Source organism: Dipodomys spectabilis, unplaced genomic scaffold (genome assembly GCF_019054845.1).
Source record: "Dipodomys spectabilis isolate Male_0828 unplaced genomic scaffold, ASM1905484v1 ptg000125l, whole genome shotgun sequence".
Classification (NCBI taxonomy): domain Eukaryota; kingdom Metazoa; phylum Chordata; class Mammalia; order Rodentia; family Heteromyidae; genus Dipodomys; species Dipodomys spectabilis.
In genome coordinates this window covers 235,704-241,703 of record NW_024870802.1, presented here as the reverse complement: position 1 = coordinate 241,703, position 6,000 = coordinate 235,704, and positions in this window count along the sequence as shown.

Genomic DNA, 6,000 nt, shown 5'->3' with positions numbered 1-6,000 from the left:
CCAGATTGCCAGATTATACACCGCATACACAATCACACAACACACTCTCGAAGTGCCCTAGAGTTAGATACAACAAACTAGCCGGCCATGAGCCCAGTGGGACTTTTCTACAGCCTGCCATCTTGGGGAACAGACACAGTCAGATAATCCCTCCTGCCCCAGGGAATGACCCACTGGGATCCAGAGCTGGGAAAGCCAGGGACACTGCTGACCCCAAACCCCTAAGCAGCCGTCAAGACTGCTTCCCCGAAGAGGTGGCATTTGAGCTGCAATCTGAAAGAAGAGCGCTGCAGTGTTGGGAGTCTCAGAAATTCCTCATAAATAAACCCCAAGGCGGAAGTAGAATTTTTTAATACCCTAATCCCAATTTTTAGTCATATTTAGCCTATTTTCTATCCGACGTGTTAGTGCTCTCCTCCTCCAAATGCACAAATGTTATGTTTTACACAACAATAGCAATGAAACACACCTATTGCCAAAAGACAGCCTCGGAACAGCATTTAGGCTTAGAAATGGTTCTAACAGGGACCAACAGCCTATAATTAGAATTTAACAATCCAAGAGAGGAGTAATATGCACCCCGCAGGACGGATTGGAGTCTTTTTCTTTCGTTTCCGCAGGTTTGGTGGGTAGATTGGCCCCCGACTTGCCTCCCACAATAACCATCCCACCGAGGTAAACATGTCACAAACAAGAACAATGAGATCACCAATAATATAACACTAATACTATAAACAAAAGAAATGCCACCTCAGGCTCTGGTGGAATGAAAAACACAATGTGGACCAACTAACGGAGCTATTTAAAAAACAAATTACTCACGGCCAATCTCCGCAGAGCTCCATATGCAATTTTCTGGGAATCTTGGTACAAGCAGAAGTTTTCCCTGAAACACTCTTGTTTTTGTGTTTTTTTTTGTGTTCCTGACTTGGAGGAGGCATATGTGAAGCCTGGGACAAAGAAGAAAAGGCAGGCCATAGACCCCAGGAGCCTCAGAACTAGCCCCTCCTTATTCTCTTCTGGATGGAAGTCTCGGGTTGCTATGAATGGGACATCCTCACATGTAGGCCCCATCAACCATGTGCTCATCAATTTCAGCCTTCTCCTCAATGGCCTGAGGGCCCTCTTGGTACCCTGCCAGGTACCAAGGCTTGAACTCGGGGCCTTATCCTTGCTCAGCTTGCTTGACAGGTGCTTTACCTCATGCGCCAAGCCTCCAGCGTGGCTTTTTGCTGGTTAATTAGGAGATCAGAGTCTCATGGACTATTCTGCCAAGCCAGCTTGGAATTGTAATCCTCCAGGTGTCGACCTCTTGAGTAGCTAGGATGCTAGGTGTGAGCCACAGTACCCAGCTGCCCATGCTTCCTTGATCAAACCAGTTTCTGTGTTTTCTTGAAGACTGGGCAAAGGTATAATGGAGTGTTAGCATGGTGCTGGATTTGTAGAGATGATTTGGTCTGTTCCTCTTATTTTGTACCCAAGGAAGGGGCTCTGGACTGTAAGACAAGGCCTCGATGCCAGGTAGCATAGCTTATCCTTTTCCAAACACAAAAGGAGACAGCGAAGTCGCTGGCGGCCTTCTACAGGGCCTTGTACTGTGTCCTGTGTCAGGAATCAACCTGTCTGCTCCCTGTTCTTGACAAGAGATGCGGACAAGAACAAGCCAATCCTCTACGAATGGACGAATGCCTTGGTAGCAGAATGGCTGGTATTTGTGGGGGCAAGGACATGACCTGGGGTCAAACCTCTGAGTCAGCTCAAACTGGCTCAAGAGATTTCTTAAAAAGGCCTTTGTGGGACTACACAATGATGCCGAGATCAACATCCAATTCTCTGTCTCTCAGGCTCCTCATGGTGTCAAATTTGCTGCCAGTCTAGGCCTATATCATCCCAGGTGTAAGCACTGAAAGTGAGTGACTACCTCCAGACAACCCCAGTAGGAATCTCAGTGCTTCTGATTGGACCATATGCCTTTGCCCTGACTAACCTCTGAGACCAAGGAAGGGAAAGTAATAGTCTGAGTGGTGGCGTCCGTGTGAGCAGGTGTAAAACATGGATACCACAAGCATCCACGTCCTGGATCCTCGCAGGAAAGACAGAGGTATCGGGAAAAAGCAGACTGGAGGTTGAGGGGCAAACACAAGGCTCTCCACCCACCCAAAGTGACCCAGGACATTACTTGGCACACCAGCCAGAGGCAGTGCCTTGCCCCACCATCCTGGAAATGAGGGGTTTTCCTTGAGATCCCCCGGGGTTCAGTCCAGATGCTTGATCAATGGCGGCACCTCAGCATTGTGCCATCTCCATGGCCTTGGCTCGTAAAGCCACTACTTTGGTCTTGGGACTCTCATCTCTGTAGATTGACATGTCATCTCCCCTCCATCAGAGACTCTAGGAGGCTGACAGGCCTCTATTTCCTCACTTGTGTGTTGGAGAATGACATGAGGGAAGTAAATTTGTGTGTGTGTGTGTGTGTGTGTGTGTGCCAAAACCTAAAATACCCCTTAGGGACTGAGATGCTGGCCAGAGAAGCTGGAGAATCCGGGACCATGGCCGCAGGCCCTTCAGATGACATCCTTGCTGGGGTGTGGGCAGGAATCATGGCGGAAGGGTTACACAGAAGCCACACAAGGCGCTACTTCAGACAAGCAGGCCGAGTCTTCTACTCTGCCCACAAAGAACGAGAACGCACTCACCTCACTGGTGCCATGAACCGGATGCCCCCCAGGGCATCGTCCAGCCCCACCGTGTGTGCCACAGGCGCCTGGGTCAGAAGGCCCCACCTCGGGGACACCTGGCCTGTGGGCTGGGGACTGACCGGAGTGCGACCCAGAGTGGTGACAGTTGTGCAGTCTTCTAGAAGCCAGGGAGGCTTCCTGGAAGCCTTTCTACATGTCATTCTTGAGGGTCCCATCTCCTCCGATGCACTCATTTCTGTTCATTTGCAGTGCGAGGCATGGAGTCCAGAGTCCCTCCCATGCGAAGCAAGACATCTACCATGGAGCTACACTCGGCCCTGCAGTGCTTTTCTCCTGCTGGTCCCTAACTGTTTCAAAGTGTGAATATCACTCATCATAGTATCTTGCCATATGGGCAAGTCCGCCCCTCTGATTGCCAAGTGGCCTCTTCAAGTCTGGAGCAGACAATAGCAGTCGGTGCCGAACCCTCAAATCTGAAAGTCAGGGCCAATTTCCTCCGCCTCCCTCAGTGGGGTAGGCCTTGATTTCTGCATGAAAATCAAAGACCAAAGTGCTACACACACACACACACACACACACACACACACACACACACACACAGCTGTTTCTAAGAACACAAGAAAGACAATTTCTGCAGGGGAGAAATACTCCTGGAAATGGGGGGAAGTGGCTGGGTCAGTTATGTGATAACATTCACGAAAACCTGGTGAAGCTGGTTGCCTGTGACTCACGCCTGTAATCCCAGCTACTCAGGAGGCTGAGATCTGAAGATCATGGTTCAAAACCAGCCCAGGCAGGAAAGAATAAGACTCTTATCTTCAATGAACCACCAAAAAGCTAGACATAGAGCTGTGACTCAAGTGGTAGAGTGTTAGCCTTGAGCAAAACAAAAACTCAGGGATGCCACCAAGGTCCTGAGTTCAAGCCCCAGGAGGAGCACAAAAAAAAGAGAAAACCTGGTGAATTTCAACTATCCTAAAATACAAGCATCAAAGGCAGGGTTTATGGCACAGACCATCCCCTCCCAAAGGCTCTTCATGGCTTCTTCAGGCAGCAGATCGCCCCAGAGCTGCAGCTCAGCACCAAATCAGAGGAGGGCATACAGTGAGTAGGAGTACAAGGAATCCAGCAGCCAGAAGTAAATCTGCTCTAACGTCAAAGCCTGGACGTCACAGCTTGTCCAACCTTTGCACAGTTTAGGGTAGAGGGAAGCGGAGGATTGGGCTGGAATTTCTTTGATGTTGATAGCAGATGTTGATAGCAAGGCTGAACTTTGAAAAGAGCAATTCCCAGGTTCTCAAAGAAAGGCAGGATTGTTGCATTGGGAATCAGAACATTGCATTGGGAGTCACAACATTCAAGTAGGAAATGAGGAAACTTGTATGGGAACAGCAGCTATTCTGCAATTCTGCATATCCAGCAGCAAGCCACCACAGAATCTTCACAACATTGGCGTGATTTTTAACCGTGGGGCAGTTAAAACTCGCCTTTGGGCCTACTGGAGGCAGAGAGCAGCATCCTATCTATCCATCCACCCTGAGAAGCCAGGAACAACAGAGCTCTGTGCTTGTTGCGCCCTCTGGTGGCAGCCACAGAAAATGATCCCGCTGTGGATTTTGTGAAGGCTTTGGCTTCCCAGAGGCCTGTGGGAGAATTGGTAAGAAGGAAGAGAAGGCATAGCTCTCCCCTCTGCCAGGTGGCCTCCTGCTCAAATTCCAAAGAGTTGCAATTTCCCTGGAATTGCTCACGTGTCACAGGGAGTGACTGGTTTGTGCGGATGAATCTGCTGTGCCTCTGGGGTGCATCTGGTTTGTCTTCCTAAACGGGGCCTCATTCTCACAAAAAAAGGCAGCTCCTTATGTCATTTTCAGGGTGCCCTCTTCCCCCCCACCGGCGTAGGTCTGGAGCTTGTTGAGCAATGTGCTTCTCAATGGGACTCTAGGTCCAGGCACATCACAGGGTGAAGCTCTGGGCTCCTCCAAGGCCGCATCAGCTGCTTCCCTGCAGTATGATAGGTCCTGACATGCAGTGGCGGCTCTGACAGCCTGTTGTTCCTGTCATAGCTCCAGTCGCCAGCTCTGATCTGGAGCTCCAGGATTAGAAAAGCTAATGCATTTGGTTTGAGGAATGAGAGCCAGGGGCAGCTGGGGTGGGAGTTGAAGCCAGGGTGAGGCTGGGCAGGAAGGAGTGTTACAAGAGGAATAGCCAGACGGGCCCCTGTCAACACAGCACGAGTCTCACTATTCAGGAAAAGCTCAAGAGAGCAGAACGTCAGCTGTGTAAACACTAGACCCGGGTTCCAGGTCCCCCTCTGTGGTTCTGGCCTAGTCGTGATTTCTCTGAACCCAAGTCAGGATTTGTATAATAATCTGGCTAGCCAGGATGGATCCAAAGAACCTTTCACACTTCAAATATTCTCTTTAAAACACACACAAGGGCTGGGAAGGTGGTTCAGTGGTAGAGTGCTTGCCTTGCATGCATGAGGCTCTGGGTTCGATTCCTCAGCATCACGTAAGCAGAAAAAGCCAGAAGTGGTGCTGAGGCTCAAGTGGTAGAGCGCTAGCCTTGAGCTGAAGAGCTAAGGGACAGTGCCCAGGCCCAGAGTTCAGGCCCCACAAAAGACAAAACACACACACACACACACACACACACACACACACACACGGATGGCCTGGGGGGATATTTGCTACCACATCCCAGATTCAGGATCTGCAACTCAAGAATGTCCTTATTAAGCCAGGCGCCGGTGGCTCACACCTGTAATCCTAGCTACTGAGGAGGCTGCGATCTGAGGCTGCGATCATGGTTCAAAGCCAGCTCAGGCAGGAAAGTCCGTGAAACTCTTATCTCCAATAAACCACCAGAAAACTCGAAATGGTGCTGTGGCTCAAGCGGTACAGTGCTTGCCTTGAGCTGAAGAGCTGAGGGACAGCGCTCAGGCCCAGAGTTCAAGCCCCACAACTGACAAAAAAAAAAAAAAGAATGTCCTTATTAATTTGCTCAAACAGGAGACATTGCCTGGGCACTATTGCCCCCTTGTGGCAGGTTAGGGACTTGGGAGTTTACAGCTTGAGGGTTCCAGCTTTATAAACTAGGATTTATGAAGGGGTTTTGGATAATGTCACCTATACTTATCATGGAAGGCTCACATGTCAGCAATTAGGTCAAATGACTTATCTGTTTACCTCCTTCAACTTTGTAATAAAACCACCTCTAGAGAGGTATCCTTAAAAGAAGACATTTTTAAAAAAAGAAGACAACATGGTCCATGATCTCTTTTATTCCTTAGATATACCCTAAG